General features: G+C 37.2%; 1 pseudogene; it reads left to right on the top strand.

Annotated features, from left to right (window-relative positions):
• Nucleotides 1–20,142: 20,142 nt before the first annotated feature.
• Nucleotides 20,143–21,428, top strand: LOC136408019 (2-oxoglutarate and iron-dependent oxygenase domain-containing protein 3-like; annotated as a pseudogene).
• The last annotated feature ends 381 nt before the right edge of the window (nucleotides 21,429–21,809 follow it).

The following is a 21,809-nucleotide window of genomic DNA, read 5'->3' on the forward strand; positions in this document are numbered from 1 at the left end:
TCTGCCTATTTTATCATAGTGGCACGTTTTCCTCAATTTGGTTTAATTTGAAGCCAAAATAGACAGATTTGGCCGAAATTCGTCAAAATCGGACGATTTGAGCAAATTCCGTGATGAAACGATCGCTTCTGACCGATTTCGCTCGTTTGTGCCTATTTTATCATTTTCGTACGTTTTCATCAATTTGGTTCAATTTGAAGCCGAAATAGACAGATTTGGCCGAAATTCGTCAAAATCGGACGATTTGAGCAAATTCCGTGATGAAACGATCGTTTCTGACCGATTTTGCTCGTTTCTGCCTATTTTATCATTTTGGCACGTTTTCATCAATTTGGTTCAATTTGAATCCAATTTTACCAGATTTGGCCGAAATTCGTCAAAATAGGACGATTTGAGCAAATTCCGTGATGAAACGATCGTTACTGACCGATTTCGCTCGTTTCTGCCTATTTTATCATTTTGGCACGTTTTCATCAATTTGGTTCAATTTGAATCCAGTTTTACCAGATTTGGCCGAAATTCGTCAAAATCGGACGATTTGAGCAAATTCCGTGATGAAACGATCGTTACTGATCGATTTCGCTCGTTTCTGCCTATTTTATCATAGTGGCACGTTTTCCTCAATTTGGTTTAATTTGAAGCCAAAATAGACAGATTTGGCCGAAATTCGTCAAAATAGGACGATTTGAGCAAATTCCGTGATGAAACGATCGTTTCTGACCGATTTTGCTCGTTTCTGCCTATTTTATCATTTTGGCACGTTTTCATCAATTAGGTTCAATTTGAATCCAGTTTTACCAGATTTGGCCGAAATTCGTCAAAATCGGACGATTTGAGCAAATTCCGTGATGAAACGATCGTTACTGACCGATTTCGCTCGTTTCTGCCTATTTTATCATTTTGGCACGTTTTCATCAATTTGGTTCAATTTGAATCCAGTTTTACCAGATTTGGCCGAAATTCGTCAAAATAGGACGATTTGAGCAAATTCCGTGATGAAACGATCGTTACTGATCGATTTCGCTCGTTTCTGCCTATTTTATCATTTTGGCACGTTTTCATCAATTTGGTTCAATTTGAAGCCGAAATAGACAGATTTGGCCGAAATTCGTCAATATCGGTCGATTTGAGCAAATTCCGTGATGAAACGATCGTTTCTGACCGATTTTGCTCGTTTCTGCCTATTTTATCATTTTCGCACGTTTTAATCAATTGGGTTCAATTTGAATCCAGTTTTACCAGATTTGGCCGAAATTCGTCAAAATCGGACGATTTGAGAAAATTCCGTGATGAAACGATCGCTTCTGACCGATTTCACTCGTTTGTGCCTATTTTATCATTTTCGCACGTTTTCATCAATTTGGTTCAATTTGAATCCAGATTTGGCCGAAATTCGTCAAAATAGGACGATTTGAGCAAATTCCGTGATGAAACGATCGTTACTGATCGATTTCGCTCGTTTCTGCCTATTTTATCATTTTCGCACGTTTTAATCAATTGGGTTCAATTTGAATCCAGTTTTACCAGATTTGGCCGAAATTCGTCAAAATCGGACGATTTGAGCAAATTCCGTGATGAAACGATCGCTTCTGACCGATTTCGCTCGTTTGTGCCTATTTTATCATTTTGGCACGTTTTCATCAATTTGGTTCAATTTGAATCCAATTTTAACAGATTTGGCCGAAATTCGTCAAAATAGGACGATTTGAGCAAATTCCGTGATGAAACGATCGTTACTGACCGATTTCGCTCGTTTCTGCCTATTTTATAATTTTCGCACGTTTTCATCAATTTGAATCAGTTTGAATCCAGTTTTACCAGATTTGGCCGAAATTCGTCAAAATCGGACGATTTGAGCAAATTCCGTGATGAAACGATCGTTTCTGACCGATTTCGCTCGTTTCTGCCTGTTTTATCATTTTCGCACGTTTTCATCAATTTGGTTCAATTTGAAGCCGAAATAGACAGATTTGGCCGAAATTCGTCAAAATCAGACGATTTGAGCAAATTCCGTGATGAAACGATCGTTACTGACCGATTTCACTAGTTGTTGCCTATTTTATCATTTTGGAACGTTTTCATCAATTTGATTCAATTTGAATGCAGTTTTACCAGATTCGGCCGAAATTCGTCAAAATCGGACGATTTGAGCAAATTCCGTGATGAAACGATCGTTTCTGACCGATTTCGCTCGTTTCTGCCTATTTTATCATTTTGGCACGTTTTCATCAATTTGGTGCAATTGGAAGCCAAAATAGACAGATTTGGCCGAAATTCTTCAAAATCGGACGATTTGAGCAAATTCCGTGATGAAACGGTGGTTTCTGACCGATTTCGCTCGTTTTTGCCTATTTTATCATTTTGGAACGTTTTCACCAATTTGATTCAAGTTGAATCCAGATTTACCAGATTTGGCCGATATTTGTCAAAATCGGACGATTTTAGCAAATTCAGTGATGAAACGATTGTTTCTGACCGATTTCGCTAGTTTCTGCCTATTTTATCATTTTGGCACGTTTTCATCAATTTAGTTCAATTTGAAACCAAAATAGACAGATTTGGCCGAAATCCGTCAAAATCGGACGATTTGAGGAAATTCCGTGATGAAACGATCGTTTCTGACCGATTTCACTAGTTGTTGCCTATTTTATCATTTTGGAACGTTTTCATCAATTTGATTCAATTTGAATGCAGTTTTACCAGATTCGGCCGAAATTCGTCAAAATCGGACGATTTGAGCAAATTCCGTGATGAAACGATCGTTTCTGACCAATTTCGCTCGTTTCTGCCTATTTTATAATTTTCGCACGTTTTCCTCAATTTGGTTCAATTTGAATCCAGTTTTACCAGATGTGGCCGAAATTCGTCAAAATCGGACGATTTGAGCAAATTCCGTGATGAAACGATCGTTACTGACCGAATTCGCTCGTTTCTGCCCATTTTATCATTGTAGCACGTTTTCCTCAATTTGGTTCAATTTGAATCCAGTTTTACCAGATGTGGCCGAAATTCGTCAAAATCGGACGATTTGAGCAAATTCCGTGATGAAACGATCGTTACTGACCGAATTCGCTCGTTTCTGCCTATTTTATCATTTTGGCACAACTTATATTTTCACAACGACGGGAGACGTTTTTACAAATAATTTATTTCACAAATGTTTCAAAAAATATCTTAAAGTAATACTAGGTACTGTCTTCGACCACAATAATGCCCGCATAAATCCTCGCTATTCTATTTATAATAAAATAATTCAATGTGAGCATTTATTTCCTGTGTCGTAGAATCCCACATGGTAACTCGTGCAATTTGTCCATTTTTTACCGTTTCTGGCTTATTTTGGCCAAATCGGTCGATTTGAGCATATTTCGTAACGAACTAATCGTTTCTGACCGAAGTGCTTTCTGGTTAGTTTTCCCGACTTCACGATTTCAATGAATAAATTCCGTTACCATTTAGTCTAGAAAGACCCACGTTATTCTTGAAAAACAGAGCTTTTCATATGGCTTTTCAAAAAAAGTTGACCAAAGTGGCTTTTCTGGTTCCGGCCAAGGTCTTCGGGAATTTTAGGAAGTTCCAAGTTGCGTGCTTAATCTTCGAAATTCGTCGTCACTGAGTTTAGTTAGATCCCTTCTAGGACTTCGTAATTTGAGTTTTTCCCTTACTTGACTAACTTAGTTATCAATTCCAATGACAGGAAATTTAAGTATCACTGAGCAGTAAGGTTTTCGTCGAAAAAATAGGGTCCTAAAATTCTGTTAGTAATTATGCTAGCCGACACATTGACTTTTTGGGCATATTGTGTATGTCCTTCGTGTATTGTGTGTGGATTTTCAGGGGACCAAAATCGATAATTCTATCTGTTAACAGTATGATTTAAACAAAACGTAGCTTCATCAGAGAGGATAATGCAAGGAATTTTTATCATTACATCTTGCCATCATTTCTTCACAAAATTTTAATCTTCTATCGTGTTCATTCTCAAGAAGTTCCCGAACAATATACACTTTATAGGGGTGATAACCCTCGTTTTTTAACAATTTCTGTACGGAACTCTGACTAGTGTCATAATTAATATGTCATTACACGCACCCCTTTTTGTACACGAGTACACTCTCTACGGTAATTTGCTCACATGTGTTATAAGTGATAAAAATACAATAAGGAATCTAAATTATAGTAAAAATTTCTTTTAACATTGGTTTTATTTAAAACAGAATACTGTTTATTATAGATAATACTGCTATCCTTTTTTAGGTAGCATATGAAGCAAGAACACGCCAGGCGTATTCTCGAGATTTCAACACGATTCGATTGCATGCCTCGTTAGCATATTGCCGTATAGTAGATCAATATTGGGAATTTAGGATTGAATTACAACATTTTCCAATTAAACATTTTATAGTACAGAAATTATTTTAAGAAATAACATATCATGGAGTATAGTGTATTTTTATATTAAATAATTTAACCACCTTATTTAAATCAACATTTTTGGATTTTGAACTTTTAAATATGAAACATGAGTTCATAAAAAATTATAAACGTAAAGTTGAATGTATAAATGAAAAGAATTAAGAAACTAAAAACCTACTGACTTAATTAAAAATAGAAACATTATTTTCTCTTGAGAAACACTAAAGAAAAATTATCTCAAAATATAACATAAGTAAGTGTTTCAGAAAAAAAGTGAAAGTTGAAAAGTGTTAACAATAATAATAATGTATCATGTGGTCCAGTATTCAGTCGTTTTCAGCTGGTTCCTATCCTCTGCACCTTGTGCACGTTGGTACCGTGTGTTTTCTGCAGATAGGAACGTTGCATGTGTTGTAAATAACTTTTGTTCTTTTATTTTTCCTTCTAGGGCAAATACTACAAATAAATTATTATCTGATTAATTTAATTTAATTTATATGTAAGAAAAATATTTCCTTCTTAGGAAAAAAAAATTTAAAAAAACACAAATTTAAGCAAAACTTCTTTATTCGACCAAGATTGGGAATAGAATGCCCCCCCATACAAGGTGTCGGAGTCATCCCCGCGCATCTGTTTATCTTCAAAAAAATAATCGCTAAACCTTCCACATTCTTCCCACGCTTACATCCCTTACTCATTCTCTTCACACCCCCATATGATAAATAGACCCTCTTTATCTTATAAGGTAACGATCTACTGTAACTAGTACAAGTTTAGTCAATCTCCAATGGGCACTCATAGGTGTCTGTGACATAGCACATATGCCCAAGGATAAGACGTAGCACCATCCTTGTAACATAACAGGTTTATTGCTCTTGCCTTAAATGAATTAATAACCAACCCCGTATCACTTTCTTTATGAAAGCTCACATATACAGGGTATTTCAAATTCGACCCTCACCATTGGGATCTCGGAAACTAGAGGAGATACGAAAAAGTTTAAATGGGGGCAAAGTTGCGCAATCTAGTGCTTGATCGAATACCGTTTTCAAAATTTTAATTTTCCGAGTACTTCTGAAGATATCCGAGAAAAACTAAAAATTGGAGAATTTATTTTTATTTATTTTTAGCGTTATTTGACAAGAAAGGTTAAATCCGTAAGCACATTTTCATTGCCACTTTTTCTCAGCTACACAATGACATATTCAAATTTGCGATCCGACGTTTCGTCTTTCGGCTACCATCATCAACTTTATTTTTTCTTATGGGCGCCATATTGGATTTTTCGACAAAAAAATAGTACGTTTCATTTTGAATTCATTGATATAGAACTTCTTATAATTTACTTTTTTAAAAGCCGAAATATTTAAATAAAAAGAAATATTACATAGTTGGCCTTGACTCCATCGAAAGACTTTCTTTTGTTCGCGCTATATGACAGAACTTCTCAAACGAATTTAGAGCGTGGGCAGATTTCCAATGAAAATGAGTTTCCGAAGTGAAGAAAAACGAGATATGTTAAGACTTTATTACAAATTTGATAGGAACAGTACGAAAACAGCTCAAATGTATTTTGAGTTATATCCGGAAAGACAACAGCCGCATAGAACATTATTTAAAACTTTGGACGAATATTTAGCTGAGTTTGGTGCTTTTGAAAAACCTAGGATAAAGTATGGAAGCAAAATGGAAGAAGATACTAGAAATAACCTACTGGCAGAGGTATAACTAAATTTCATATTAAAAAAATAAAAAAATTCTGCATGAACGAATAAAAAAGTTCTGGTGTATTTAACATTCAATCTTGTAGCAATTGACCACTACCCCTGATGGTTTTACCATAATAAGCCCCGTGGAATATGCCCCGAGAAGTAGAAAGATTATACACCAAATTCGTAGCAATCTATCTAGCCATTTCCGACTTATCTGCAAAACTAAAAAAAAAAAGTGAGACTTTAAGAGCTTGTATCTCCAGAAGGAGACAATTTCGTATATAAGTATATCACCATGAATAGATATATTTTTGACCAAGGAATATGTGGTTAAGCGTTGACCCCCTCATTCTGGGACACCCTATATATACAATCTTAATTTCGTTAGAAACAGGCTATCGACCGATTGGTTTTTCTGCCAAGTTACAATATCTCTAATATATATGTCGGAGATTTATTAGTTTTTAAGATGTATAAAAGTAACATTAGGATAGACAATAAGATGAAGAGCAGGCTGACAGGGCCATCTGAAGACAAGGCACTGTCGAACGAGGTCACTATTGCCACGGCGCGCTTAAGTGGCCATTTGTGCTAATTATTTGGGTGACACTAAACTATTGGTTCCTTTGTAATAGGGACTAAGGTACTTTTCCCACGGTTCTGAAGGACTCACCAGAACTGGGAAAGTTAAGAGAAGAGGGACAAAGAACGGGCAGTTAATAGATTGATGGGAAGAAGAGCGGTCGTGAAATAGTGAACTGGTTTGTCTGTCTCTTCAATCTTTCTTTTTCTGTTAATAAAAAGAAGCAATATACAAAATACAAAAAAATGGAGAATACTTCTCAAGTTACTCCGACATATACTATATGATATAATTATATGTATCCATTTCACAGTGTTGTTCTTGAAATGTTTAGTTCAGGGAGCGGTGTTAGGAGTAGTAGAAGAAGGTGAACCTTTTTTTAGCTGGAGTAATGCTCCAACAGGGTTGTAGGAGGGGAGAGATATCGGAATTGTTTCGACTGTCTTTCTATGCAAAGCGGGTTAAGTATCGTCCAGTTGATAGGATTGTTTTTCCATTTAGTTTGTAGTTGTAATAGTCTTTCCGTAATTTTAGTCATTTGTGTTCGTTCGTATAGGAGTTTATTGGGCGGATTGTGTAGGGAGTTCCTGGGGTGTTTGATCTTTGTTATTAGCCTCAGTGTAATTTGTTCTGTTGTTTGTATATGTTTTTTTGTCTTGATTGAAGCATTTGCCCTCAGTATATGTCCATAGTCTAGTAGTGGTCTGCAAATTGATTGTTATGTATCTTAACGGTGGTTTTGGTGCCGATTCCTTTGTCTTTGTACGTAAGTGTTCTGAAGTGCTTTATCCTTTTAGTGATTTCTGTTCTTATGTTTTATACATGTTTTGTAAATTTTAATTTTTGGCTAGTGTTTTTTTTTTTTTTTTTTTTTTTTTTTTATGAGGTTTAGGGGAATCTGCATGCAGACTTCGAGGGATTGGCGTAAAGCGTTCGAGGGCGCCCTCTTAGTGTTGGGTTGGCATCATCTTTTTAGTGAGTGCCGACCGACTAAACCCCCTGTCCTCCCTCTGCCATTGTTCAAGTCCCGCCCGGTACCGTCGATCAGACATTTCATCGAGCGGGTGGCAGGCTCCTAGACGTTTAGTCCCCCCTCCTTCCGGGTACTTGAGAGGCCATTCTCTCAATCTCCCGTCGTCGTAGTTCCTTTTCTTTAAGGCGCATAATCTTTTCCAACATTTGTAAAATATTATTCCACGTAATTTCATCCCGCAATAGCAGTCCAGCCACATTTTCCTTATTGATTTCCATACAGCATTTCTCTCGAGTTACCCTTCTGATTTCCTGGAATTCGACACAATCAAACACGGTGTGTTCCGGCGTATCAGCTTCTTCGCAAAACCAACATTTCTCGTCGTTCATTTTCCCGATTCTGTTTAAATAGCTGCAGAACACACCATGGCCGCTGATTGCCTGCGTGACGTAAAAATTTAAACTGCCATACTTCCTGTTTGTCCACATCCTGACATCTTTAACAAAAATTTTACTAAAACCCTGATAATTGTCCCATTGATTTTGCCAAATCCTGAGGACCTGCTCCCTCGCTTCGCGTTTTACTTCTTCGCCTTCCCTGTATATCCAATCTCTTTCCTGTATTAATAACTCAAGTGGAGGCATGCTCGCAAGCACTTGCGCCGCCTCTGATGAGATCGTCCGGTATCCAAAAATTATCCCTATTGATAACCTTCTATTAATCCTAGTTAGTTTCGTTCTATGTACATTAAATTTACAGGCTTCGACCCATATAGGAGCTGCGTATAAAGTCACCGAAATTACTGCGCTAGCGAGGACTTTCCGTTTAAGGGAAGTACAACCACCAATTCTGGGCATCAGTCTTAGGATGGTGTTTGTCATCCCACTGGCCTTTTCATACATTTTTTGCACATGCGTGCCCCATCTCATGTTTCTCTGTAGATAGACACCAAGGAGTTTTACACTCTCTTGGTTGAGAATTTTATTTCCGTCCAGCAACAGCTGCATCGACCTGATTTTTCGTCGGCCTACCAGGAGTACGACCTCAGTTTTCTGTTTGGCGACTCTCAAACCCATACTTTGGATTTTGTCCATTATAGTTTGGACCACCGTGCTTGTCGTCTGTTTCAGTTTCCGTCGAGTTTTTGCCCTTACGACTACCGACAAATCATCGGCGTAAGCCACCAGATCCACCCCCGAAGGCACCACCAGCTCTAGTACCTCATCATAGAATATGTTCCAGAGAGCCGGCCCGAGAACCGATCCCTGCGGAACTCCGCATTTCATAGAGTAAGTATCGCCGTTCTCCACTATAATTTTCCTGTTTTCCAGGTACGATTTCACTAACTTTATTAGGTAAGAACTAATACCTTTCCTCTTCATGGCCATGATAATGCCGTCCCATGGGGCAGTGTTGAAAGCGTTTTCAATATCAATACAGATCATTGTGCAAAAGTCTTGGTCTTTGACAGCTTTTAATTTAATTTCTTGCGTAATATCTTTGACGCGTTGTAGAGCATCGACCGTAGATTTTTTTTTCCTAAATCCAAATTGATTTTTTGAGATTAGGTTCCTGTCTTCGAGTTCCTTTTCCAGTCTTCCCACAATGATTCTTTCATAGAACTTACCCGCCGTGTCAATTAAGCATATCGGTCGGTACGCAACTGGGTCCTCCTTTCTTTTTTTTGGTTTTTCAATTAACGACAGCTTGGCAATTTTCCAAGCATCAGGAAAAATTCCATTTTTGAAGAACTCATTGTAGAAATTTCGGAAATATGACCCGTGCATCTTCAAACATCTTTCATAGATCTCCGTTGTAATTCCGTCAGGTCCTGGTGCTTTTTTTGACTTCATTTTCTCCAAAGCAGCGCCCATTTCGCGCGTCTCGATATCCGGACAGTTCGTAACGAGATCTGGCTCCCAAGCTATATCGGGTCTCAACGGGAATAGCTTTTTAACTTGTTCCACGACCACCTCCTCGCTAGGTTTGTGATAGGTACCCACCTTGACTCTTTTGATTAGTATATGATAGGCCCTACCCCAGACATTTTCCTCGAGTTCCGCGCACAAGTTTTTCCAGCTTTCAGCTCTACTTTTCCATATTTCCAATTTCAGCTCTTTTTTTGATTTCTTGTAAGCTGCAACTAGACTTTCAGCGCATGCTCCTCCCCTACGATTTTCTCTCGTGATTTTTCTTCTGCATTTCACACACTCCTTCCTCTTTTACTTTATGGACTCATTCCACCAGTAAACCGGTGGCTTTCCGGCCCTTGCTGTTTGTAGGTGCTTGTTACACAAACTTCTGATCTTACCCACGGTCTCTTCGACCGACTCTCCTTGGTACTTGTCGAACAACGTGGCCAATTCTTTTTCAAAATTAACCCCGTTCTTTACCGTTAATTTCCAGGGACATCTACTCCTTTGTAATTTTTCAGATTTTTCCGTCCCACAGGTTATGCGGTATTTGATTGTTCTATGATCGCTGTAATTTTCCGATTCCTCATCCACCTTCCACTCGACTATTCGATTTTGCATGTTTAAATTTCCTATAGTGAAATCGATTATCGACCGTCCGGTTGACCTCGCAAATGTCGCTACAATACCGACGTTAAACACAAGGAGTCCGGTCGACGCAAGCCAGTTTTCGAACATCCTGCCCCTACCGTTCGTCTCAGACGAGCCCAGAGCTACTGTTTTGGCGTTCCAGTCACCTCCCACAATGACAGATTTACTTCTCCATCTATTTATATGATTCCCTACCTCTTCCAATAATAGCTCAAAGTCCGCAGTTCGTCCGTTAGGAGAAAAGTAACTAGAAAAAATGACCAGATCGGTTAGAACAACATAAACGAAACCAATTCCAGAAAAGTAACTCAAAACTTTGAAATCTTTGATTAACTCAACAAAACAATCTTGATTCCTATCAGTATAACTGCGGACCTGCAGCTTTTGATTCTGCTCACAGCCAATTATGACGTCTATATTTTCCTCCTCAATGGTCTTCCTCATAATCACATATGCAGCTCGACACCTGTTAAAGTTAAGTTGTACCACATTTAGCCTGCCATCTCGTGCTCTTCCAGCTGCTGTTTCTACAGCGTGCATGTTATTTAATGGACCGATTTCTTCTCCACCTTTAGTGTCCTCCGCCAATTATGAACTGCCGTTTTGTAAGCAGGACAGTTCATACTTTGCGCCCTATGTTCACGATTGGTCGTACACACGTAACATTTTACCTCGTTCTTACAGTCTTTTGCAAGATGCCCCGATTCACAGCAGTTTAGGCATTTTCCGTCCATCGTCTCCTTGATCTTACATATTTTTGCAGAGTGCCCGTACCTGCTACAGTTGAAACAACGTAACGGAGCGTCCGCTTCTTCCACTCTGCATTTGATCCAGCCGATCCTCAAATAACCAGCTGTTAAAATTTGATTTGCCAAATCCACGGTAGTGGTTACAAATGCATGTTTTTGGCTGGCTCTATTTATCTTAGAGGCAATGCTCACCCTAACTTCTTTCCTTTTTCCACCAATTTCCTGTATGGCTTCCTGTATTTCCTCGACATCCGTGGTTTCATCCAAGTCCTTCACAAAGATGGTCTTTGTTTGTCGTACCCACTCAGGCTCAGCCACATCACTCACGTTTTGTTTGATAGCATCCATAAAGTTCTCCCTATCCTCTTCCTTACCGACAAAATTTACTTGTAGGCATCCCTCTTTCGTCTTGATCAGACCTTTTACTTTGATTCCCAACTTTTCAGTATCGATATTCTTTTTTAGAGTTTTCACCATGTTTGCATAGCTACTTTCCCCCTCTTTTAGTTTCATTTTTATCGAGTTTGTCTTCTTTCTATTCACAGTTTTCCACTGGTCCGTTTCCATAGGTTCTACCTCCGAAGGAACATCGCGCTTTACCGCCTCTATAATAGGTAAGTATTTCTTTTTTGTAGGTGTACCATACATCTTAATTTCTACGACCGAGACGTCTTTATATACATATTCTAGAGTTTGTCGTACCAACACAGCAGTGTCGGACGACGTCGTCGCTACAGCTAGACGTTTACGGTTGTGATTAATTGCCATCTCCCTAACTTTGATCAGGGTTTCCCGGATTGCCATAAATTTTTCTAAACCGACAAGCCCAGGTTTTATTTTAACCAGGTAGGTATGGTGGTCCAAGTCCAAACTTTCTTGCTCATCTTCCGTGATAAAGACATCGTGCTGTAATAACAGGTGTACTTTGTTAATAGTCAATTTGTCTTCCTTCAGGACTTTTCCCATTTGTGAATTGCCTTCAGCTAATTCGTGTAATAGCTTATTATTTTCGTAAGTCGACTCCACCACGATTACCAAGTCATGGGTCTCTTGTTCCATAATACTACCTTTTTCCAATCCAGTTTTCCTGTAACACTCACTCGGCCATCCAAGACTGATCATCTCGTACATTTCTTCCGGGGTGGCCTCCAAAGTCATCGTATTTTCAACTTTTTCTGTCACTACCCTAGCTTCCTTAACTGCCTCGGATTCTTCTGTTTGAACAGCAACGGTCCGGTAATTTTTTTTTCCTCCTTTGTATCCTCGGCAATGATTTGCCGAGAAGTAACTGCAGGAGTCAGGATCCCCATCAATTCGTCAGTGTTTAGGAGACTCGACATCGATCGTAATGAAGTAATCCCCTCCTTTAACTCTTTTTTAATTTTCAAACTGTTGGACGTCATCCTTGCCACATCCCTAATGATTCTGTCCATCTCCTTGATTGTATTTCTTATCTTAATTAATTTAGCTTCATCAGCCTCACAGGAATTTTCCCAGGGTGGTACCGCAGATGTTTCACACCTCGGGGAAGCCTGGCTTTCAACTCGTTTCCTCTTCTTTACTGATTTTCCACGACTTTCATCCCAGCAGAGATCAATGACAGAACACTTACTAGGTGACTCAACCGCCATCACCGGTGTCTCCAGACTTGACCACGGAGGTGAGGCCACTCTCCCCAGCGCTGGTTTCCCAACACGTGGAGGAGAGTCCTCTTTTTCCGCCATTTTTTTTTCATGACAGTCCCGGCAAAATTTTCAAAACTGCGCAATGTCTCTAATGGCACGCTCTCTATTAATTTATTTACTTTACGATCGTCGATTGTTTGTTTATTTACAATGTTTCTATGTGCATCCCAGGCACGATAGGCACCGGGAACGCACGAGTTCTACCAATTATATTTCAACACTTATATCCAATACCTATTTACACTAATGAATATATAGTATATATACACTATTCCATATTTAAAGTTCCTTACTTACGTGGCCCAAGGATTTTCCCACACACAGTGGCTAGTGTTAGTGTTATTCCTAGGTATTTTATGTTTTGTTTTGATATCGTTATGTGACCATCTGATATAATTGTAGGGAAGCTTTCTTTAATTTGGTGGTGTGTCAATAATAGCTGGTTTTTCGTGGCATTTGGTGCTAGTCTCCATTTGTAGAACCATTTCATGGTGTCGTTCGTTAATGTCTGAAGTTTTTCAACGGCTTTATTTGTCGTTCTGTCGTGTACTACAAGCACTGTGTCGTCGGCGTATTGTAGTATGTACTATGTGGTCTATGTGTTTTTTATCATGTAAGTTGTGATTGTATATATCGTGGCAGTATATATTATATAGGAATGGTGAGAGCGGGGACCTCTAAGGGAGTCCTTGCTCGGGGAAGAAGGGGAAAGATAGAGTATCGTCGATTCGTACTTCCAGTTGTTGGTTTTCAAGCAGGTTTTTGATGATAAGAATTAGGTATTTTGGTGTTTGAAGTTGGTTTAGTTTGTATAGTAAACCCCTATGCCAGACGCTGTCGAAGGCCTTGTTGATGTCCATAAATGGGCTTGCTGTCTTGTCTCCGTTTAGATGTGTTGTCTGTATGTTGTTCGTCAGGACAAACAGTGGGTGGATCGTTGAGTGTTTGCGTTTGAATCCAAATTGATATATGGGTATATGTTGTCCAATTAGTTCCTGTAATTTATTTTTTAATATCTGTTCAAAGAGTTTGCTTAGTATCGGGAGTAGAGTTATGGGTCTATAATTTCATATTTGTAAATTGTCCATTTCTTTTTTCGGAATTGGCACTATTATGCCATTCTTCCATGTTTCTGGAATTGTGTGGTATTCCATACATTTGTTTAGTTGGTTAAGTATCGTTTCATGTGTTTCTGGGGTTAGACATTTTAAGATTTTACTTTTTATTTTGTCTCTTCCCGGTGCCGTATTTTTCATATGTTCTAGTGCATCGTTGTATTCAGTGCGTGTAATTAGTTTGCATGTGCATTCCGATATATTGTTAACGTAATCGTGATACCAGTTATTCACCATATTCCAGTTGTCTTCATCATAATTAGGGTTTGAGGAGACGCCAAAGGTTCCCTGAAAATGTCTGGCGAATGCATCGGCTTTGTTTTTGTCCGTGTATAGTTATGTCCCGTTCTCGTTGATTGTACTGATAATATTTGCTTTTTTATAACATGATATTTAAAAAAAAAATTCCAGTGCGATTTTCTTTGATCGTTCTCGATTTCCTGGCATGCTTCTAACCATTTGTCTTGTTTGTATTGTCCTATCAGGGTCTTTATATTCCTGTTGAGGTTGTTGAGTTTTACCTTTAGTTCATCTTGTTGTGTACGTGTGTATAGCCGATATAGTTCTCTTTTACATTTAATCAGTCTTAGAATTAATTTGGGTAATGTGTGTTGGTAAAAGCAGTTCTTTATTCGGGGTGTAAATGTTTCTATTGCTGATGATAGTTGTTGTATGTTTTCTAGGGAGGTGGAGTGTGTCTATACAGGGTGTAACATAAGTGATGACTTTAATTTTAAGGAGTGATTCCTTGTCATATTTTAAGCAAAAATGTTCATATAAACATGTCCTAACGTGCATCACTTTCGAGATACAGGGTGTTAAAGTTGAAAAAATAAATTGCGTTTTCTTTAATAGTTTTCGACTGCTTCGAAATAATTTCATGAAATTTCGTATACAGGGGTTTATTGGGATAAAAAATTCAAATTTATAGTCGATTTAGCTGTATTTTCTAGAGGGCGCCACCAGCAACGATTTCGACCCCCTGAAATCGTTGCAACTTTTTTGTGCTACCCTGTGTGCCATTTTGGAATAGAAAAATCGATTATCTCATCTTTTCTGCTTAAAAAAGGTACACTTTATTGAAGTCGCTACGAGCAACGATTTATGAGAAAAATGCATTTAAAGTTGATGATGCATGCACATTTTCGGAGGGTCAAAACAGCTTTATTTAAATCAAATGCTCAAAATGAGAACCGCGAGTGTTAATACAAGCATCTAGTCTTCTTCTCATCGACTGTCGCGCTCGTTCGAAAATTCCTGAAGTGTCGCGTATGACATTACAATAATTTACAATTCTGTTTCTTAAATCATTTTCATCTACAACTACCGTTGCATAAACAAGCGATTTTAGATATCCCCAAAAGAAATAGTCCAGAGGATTCAGGTCTGGAGATCGTGCTGGCCATGGCTGAGGTCCTCCCCGACCTATCCATCGCTGAGCAAAAATGTCATTAAGATGTTGGCGAGCAGCAAGACTGAAATGAGCAGGTGCACCATCGTGCATAAACCACATGGTATTTCTTGTTGCTAGTGGTACATCTTCTAACAAACCAGGTAATGTTTCATCAAGAAACTGTCTGTAAGTTTCACCATTTAGTCGAGGAGGAAGAAAATGCGGTCCGATAAGATGATCACCAAGAACTCCAGCCCAGATATTCACCGAAAACTGTTGCTGAAATCCACTTTCTTCAATGGCATGGGGATTTTCATGGTCCCAAAAATGATTATTGTGAAAGTTTCTGATGGCATCTCGTGAAAAACTTGCCTCATCTGTGAATAGAATTTCACACGAAAAGTTGGGATTCTGCATAGTTTTTTGAAGAAACCATCGACAATAATCTAATCGTGCAGGAAAATCTCTTGGCAACAGTGGTTGTACCCTTTGAATGTGGTATGGATAAAGTAAATTTGCGTGCAAAACCCTCCAAACACTTTGGTGACTGATGTTAAACTGTAGAGATAATCTTCGCGTACTAATTGACGGATTGTTTTCCACTTCTTGCAGGATTGCTTGCTCTAGTTGTGGTGTCATTATTGTCCTCGGTCTACCAAGACGTTCAGCGTGAACATTTAAAGATCCGGTTTCGCACAATCTGGCATGGAGTCTTATGAAAGTTCTTTCTGATGGAATTGGTTTATTAGGAAATCGTTCCTGGTAAATTCGACGGGCTTCTGCAGCATTTCCATCTGCAAGCCCATAAATGAAATGTATTTCAGTTAATTCAACGTTATAGTTCATAGTTATCTGCACATTAAACGATTTTCAACTGACCGTATCTTGTAAATTTTAATGGGAAAAATTATCGGAATTTCCTTATCACAGGATTTTTTTTATTTCACAAAAAAAACTTGTTTTCATTTTAAATCTTAAAAATACCAATAAGAATTTCTTAGATGTCCTAAACCTTTTATTCATTTTCACAAAAATTAAGTGAGTTGCAAAAAGAAGTCAAAGGACAAGAAAGTTGTATTTTTAATAATTAAAAATTGCATTGTAACAATTATTGTTTAATTTGGTAAGGCAGAAAAGCTATTTTGACCCTCCGAAAATGTGCATGCATCATCAACTTTAAATGCATTTTTCTCATAAATCGTTGCTCGTAGCGACTTCAATAAAGTGTACCTTTTTTAAGCAGAAAAGATGAGATAATCGATTTTTCTATTCCAAAATGGCACACAGGGTAGCACAAAAAAGTTGCAACGATTTCAGGGGGTCGAAATCGTTGCTGGTGGCGCCCTCTAGAAAATACAGCTAAATCGACTATAAATTTGAATTTTTTATCCCAATAAACCCCTGTATACGAAATTTCATGAAATTATTTCGAAGCAGTCGAAAACTATTAAAGAAAACGCAATTTATTTTTTCAACTTTAACACCCTGTATCTCGAAAGTGATGCACGTTAGGACATGTTTATATGAACATTTTTGCTTAAAATATGACAAGGAATCACTCCTTAAAATTAAAGTCATCACTTATGTTACACCCTGTATAGTCATGTATGTAGTATCTTACTTTGTCCATGTCAGTTTGGTCTAAGTTTAGTTTTTCATTCTTATGTTTCAAAGACATATATGACGTATATCGTAGATTGATTTCAAAGGTCACCACCAGATGATCCGACCCGAATTCGTTGGTCAATTCTACATTTTTTATGTTCTCTGTCAGATTCCTTGTATGTAATAAAACATCGGGTGTTGAGTCTGGGTTCCGGGGGCATCAGATATGTATGTCGGAGGTGTATGCTGCTTTATAAAGTCCGAGTTCTCTAAAAATATTTTTAGTTGTTTTGTTTTGTTTTTGTTAAGGTTGAGGTCTCCGATAATAATTGCGTATTTGTATAAACGTGCCTTAGTCAGTATATTTTGTTCTATGTCCGAGGATGGGTGTATGTATGCCAAGAAGATTTTGTCGTCTAAGTAGGGAATGGTAAAGTGCAGGCATTCGTTCATGCGGTTGTTTAGAGAGGGCGGGTTTGCCTTACCCAGTTTTACTGTTGGCTTAAGCAATACTGTCGCACCACCTCTGACATTGTTTATAGTGTGTCCGTTTTTGCATATGTACGTCCATCCTCTGTATGTCGGGGTCTGTCCTAGTTTGGTTTTGGTTTCTACAAACATACATCCATCAGTGCTATTACGCTCAATATAGTTGTAGATCAGATGTTTCTTGTGGTTTAGTCCATTGATGCTAGCGTAAAGTAGTCTTAAAGTGAATGTTCTGCGTTTGTAACTGTTTGTCTTAGTTGATCCTGATTGGGTTCAGTATCGGAGCTCTTATTAGGCATGAGCATATCGATCATTAATATACAGGGTTATTCACTTAAAGTTCTTATTTGATTAGTTTTAATTTTTGCACATCCTGTATAAAATGACAAGTTTATCATGATTGGAATATAAAATATGATCTATTGTTACACTACACTGTAAATTGTACTTGCATAACTTAAATACTTCTTAAGTGTTTAAAACATGAAAATTAGGTCAAATTTTGATAAAATTCAAATTATTTAAAAAACCTTAAGTTTTAGGTATAGTAAACCTTATTAAAACAGGCACTTATTTTGATCGAAGAATCCAAAAATGCAATAATATACAGAGGGTTCCATTAAAAAAAACACAACTTTGATACTTTTAGGGCTTTTGGGACACACTGTATAACATGAAAATAATTTTAAAAAGTAGCCACAATAGATCCCCATATAGCCCAAAAGTGAAACCTTTTGAAAGCCTCGTATTTTAGCCACAATATTCCGCGCCGTATAGCGTGAATAACCCTGTATATGGTTGCCTACGAATTAAAATATTAATCTGATTGTACTGATTTGGCTGCTGGTTGCAATGTTTCTAAATTACATATTTCCGCGAGCTTGTCTTTTATTGGTCAGGGAATAGGAAAGTCACTTGTAATTCTTCTTTTTGCATTTTTAATTACAAGTTTTCGGCCAATATTAAACAAAAAGTCTTTTTTATTATGTGAATTACTCGTATTACCACTTAGATTATTTGCTTTTCAAATAGTGTATGCATTTATTCCACCAATATTTAGCTCAAAATAAAACATAACACGCTCCAGAATTCAACATTTCAGCATCTTTTTATTATATAAAATCAGGTATTTAGCATAGGAGGATTATTATTATTATCAGTTAGTTTAGTTGCTAGAACATCGAGTACATTTAATATAGTCTTGCCATTAATTGTAACATTTATTTTTGAAATAAATAATTTTTTTTAAGAAGTTTTCTTTCAAAGAAAACTTAACTGTTCTGAATAAAGTTGTGTTTCTTTACGAGTTTTGATGAACCGACATTATAACTCGCATAAAGGCTTTGACGCGAATAACAAAAACTAACAAGTCTTGACTGGAAAATTTGGTATCACATCAATGCCTCACCGTCCATATGTTCTAATTTACTATTTAAAGACGACGAGACACCATTGTCGTGAAAAAAAAACATTGAAAAATTACAAAATAAATAATATTTTGCAATAAATTAATAATGTTTATAAATTATGGTTTATCCGAATAAGTTAATGGAGAAGAAGTTCCCGTTCGTAGTATATATTTTTTGCCATTAACACCCGTGCTCAACGTGTTAAAACGTATTTGTGAACAAACCCTCCATAGTGTTCTTTATGAAAATCAACATAGAAAAATATTTTTAGTTTCCCCAAGGATGCAAATAAAAGGGAATTTTGGATTAAATTTGTAAAAAAGCCTGACTAGGTTCCAAACACAAGTAGTGTTTTATGTTGACACCATTTTGAGGAAAAATTATTCGATACAATATATATAAAGTAAAAATTATATTATGCTCAGTAACCTCACCAACAATAGAGTTGATCGACTAAAATATGTGAGTAACTACTTTTTTTTGTATTGTGATTTACTGTGTATTTTAAGGTTGTTTATAATAAAAGAAGGGACATCCAAAATTAAAACGTTATTTGAAGAATTTTAATTGCTCCTATAGTAACTTCGCTTGCCTCAGAAGGGGCCATTTGAACAATGGTTGCACTTAAAAATTGAATTGCTCCTATCAACTTTATTACTGTTTATCACGCAACTTCAAATACACCTACAAATTTCCATAACCTCGAAATTTATTGATAATTTTGCTTTCAGTTAAAGTTTAAATTAAAATTGTTTCTCAATTAAATATAGCATCTCTATTCATCAACATAATAATCTTGAAGTCACCATTTAACCGAGTTTGATCATTTCCCCTCAGTCAAAAATATATTGATTTTCTTGGTCCCTCTTGAGAGCCCAAAGGCTCAATAATTATATCTAAAGTATTATACGTGTGAGCATTCCCTTCATGTTTCGATACCGTACCCGGTGACAAGGACAAGGGCCCCTTTTCTTAGGATGAGATATTAATGATAGTGTTCTGTTTTGTGTAATTTATAATTGTAGCTATGTCGAGCTTATCTAATTTATGAGCTGAGGCTACACCTTCATTTTGGAATGCTAAAATTTGTGAGCTGTCAGGGAGACAGAGAACAGACGATGTCGGGCACTTTTGAGGTTTTAAGTAAAAAAGAAAGGGGATTTTGAAGAAGGGAAGAAGGGCACTTGCTCTGGTCGCGTCGTGTAGACCGCAGGCACTCTTTTACTCCATAAACATAGTTTTATAGAGATTAAATATTTAAAAATAAAGGGAGTTATTTTTCCACTTTTTCTTAACATACATAAAGGATAATGAGCACTGAATTAAATGTCTGCAAAAGGCAGGAAAAACCTAAGGAGACGTCGAAGTTTCATCCCAAAGAAACTGCACAAGACGAGTTGAAGGAAAAACGTTTCTCCTAGTAAGTTTCAATTGCTCCTTATCACCTAAGCATTACTTCCTATTACCTTTTTCTTAACATATTCCTATAGTAAATATGGTCCCTTACCAAAGTTTAGTGGGCAAAGAATATTTAGTAGAATCATCATAATCATTGGGGTCTTAATTTATGTATGGTACTTCTCAAAAGGTGGGAAAGAGACAATTTTAGGTATATTTTCATTATTTATTATTATCACAGAATAAACAAAAAAATGTTTTAGCAACATTTGATTACACACATGATGGGCGACGGCATCACGTTGAGTGCGACAAATCCTACATGGATGAAGCAAAACAGTACACTGGCTACATTCCAAGGAAATGTGGTCGTTTTGTCAGTAATCGGATAATCACAGAACGTAAAACAGATATTTTAGTGTGGTTGACAAAACAAGGTATAATATTAAAACATCAGCAGCTCCACATGGATTATCTTCAATACAATTTTGCTTTAAGTTGTCGTAAAATGGCGACAGTTTACTTAGACGCCATCTTGATATTCAGAATATAACACCATCTTGAAAACATTTGCAAATCAAAATGTCACGTTTACAAATTAACAAGTACGTTTTTGGGTGGTTCCAATGGAGGAGCAACAATTATGCACCTACATTCTGGGGCATTATCTCATGGGGAAAACATAATTAATTTCTACAAAAGCATGAAAATGAACTTTATCACCCCCCCTGATTTGAAAATTTACAGATCTGTCCAGTAAAGACCTTTTAATTGAAGTTACCCCCATGTTTCATACTTAGACATTTTAGGGAAAAAATCCAAAGAGCCATTGCAAAATCGTTTGGATTGGATGCGACTAAACTTTTCCTGACACGTACTATGTTTTTCACGAGGCTCACAGCAAAAACTGGTATGAGCATTCATTATGAATGTTGGCACGTTCATGTAGATGAGGTACTGGTTAATTAGGAAGACTATATAATAAAAGCATGTGAAATGTCGGTTTTTCTCAGCACGCATATGAATCTTTTAGCTACATATCGCTGCTTTACCTCAACGACTACAGTAAGGATATCCCGGGGGAAATATTTACTTGGACAGTCCTCAGGCAAACGTAACTGTGGAGCTGCGGAAAGAACGAATGGCAATGTTCACTTCCGGGGCGGAAAATTCTCATTTTGTTGAAAAGGTACTTAACTACGTATATTTTCTTATAAAATTTGTTTTCCTTGGAAAAAAGTTACTGAAGGGCAAAGGTTCGCCACATCACCATATCGTTTGCCTGTAATCAGAATAAAAGGATCAGTGATCCTAGTTTAATTCAAAAAGGCGTATAAAATTGGGAAATAAATCTGTGAGAAAGCAATGTGTGAGAAAGAGCCCTTAAAGAAGCCATATTTTACACGATAATTGCTACTCCTGAGATATATCCCTTTTTGGCCTAGTCCTTTGAGCCTGACATCGTTTTGTTTTCAACTCACCGTTTAAATTTCATTCACCAAACTGTCAAGGATTGGATACGGGTTTTCCCATTGATCAGCTTTATGCTTTGTACATTTACGCCCAAATTACTTCTCCTTTTATGTTTACTTATGAGACTCCGTATTTCAACTTATCTAACAGAAAAAATACGATTTTTATCACATAATAAGGTGTTTTATTAATTTTTTAACACGTTGACTGCGGTGCGCTAAAATTGTGATTTGTTTTTCATTGTG

The sequence above is a fragment of the Euwallacea similis genome, chromosome 4, assembly GCF_039881205.1.
Source record: "Euwallacea similis isolate ESF13 chromosome 4, ESF131.1, whole genome shotgun sequence".
Lineage (NCBI taxonomy): Eukaryota > Metazoa > Arthropoda > Insecta > Coleoptera > Curculionidae > Euwallacea > Euwallacea similis.